The 540-nt window shown below is 43.9% G+C and overlaps 1 non-coding gene across 1 annotated transcript; it reads left to right on the top strand.

Moving 5' to 3' along the window:
• LOC112719119 (small nucleolar RNA R71) lies at positions 1–107 on the top strand. The gene has a single exon (XR_003161434.1). It is a non-coding gene; the product is annotated as a small nucleolar RNA R71 (small nucleolar RNA).
• The last annotated feature ends 433 nt before the right edge of the window (positions 108–540 follow it).

Here is a 540-nt window from a genome sequence, read left to right as displayed (position 1 = left end):
ATCCGGTGGTGAGGGAAAGCTTCCAGCAACTTCTTAAATCTCTCCCAATATTCATACAAAGTCTCCCCATCCCGTTGAATAATGCAAGAAATCTCTCTTCTCAGCCTGTCTATTTTCTAGGGAGGGTAGAACTTCTCCAAAAATTCTTTCTGCAACAAGTCCCAATTGGATCTAACTTCACTTGGCTGAGTATAAAATCACTCCTTCGCTTTTTCTTCCAAAGAAAAAGGGAAAGCGAAGACCAACACCGCGGCTTTATCCGCTCCATGTCTTCTCGCAGTTGCACATGCAACTTGGAAATCCTTAAGGTGCTTCAGAGGATCTTCTCCAGGAAATCCATTGTACTTGGGGAGCAAGTTGATTGTGACAGACTTAAGCTCAAAATTTGGATCCAAGGCCGGATATAGAATCTGAAGTGGTTGCAAGGTAAGATAAGGAGCTCCAACCTCCTTCAAGGTAATCTTTCAAGGTGGGTCTGCCATGACGGTGTCACCTGAGTCACTCAAAGACAGTTCAGTAGTCCCCATAGATGAATATAGA

Source organism: Arachis hypogaea, chromosome 10 (assembly GCF_003086295.3).
Source record: "Arachis hypogaea cultivar Tifrunner chromosome 10, arahy.Tifrunner.gnm2.J5K5, whole genome shotgun sequence".
NCBI lineage: Eukaryota > Viridiplantae > Streptophyta > Magnoliopsida > Fabales > Fabaceae > Arachis > Arachis hypogaea.
The sequence above is the reverse complement of the archived record's forward strand: the minus strand, read 5'-3'. Positions and strand labels throughout refer to the sequence as shown.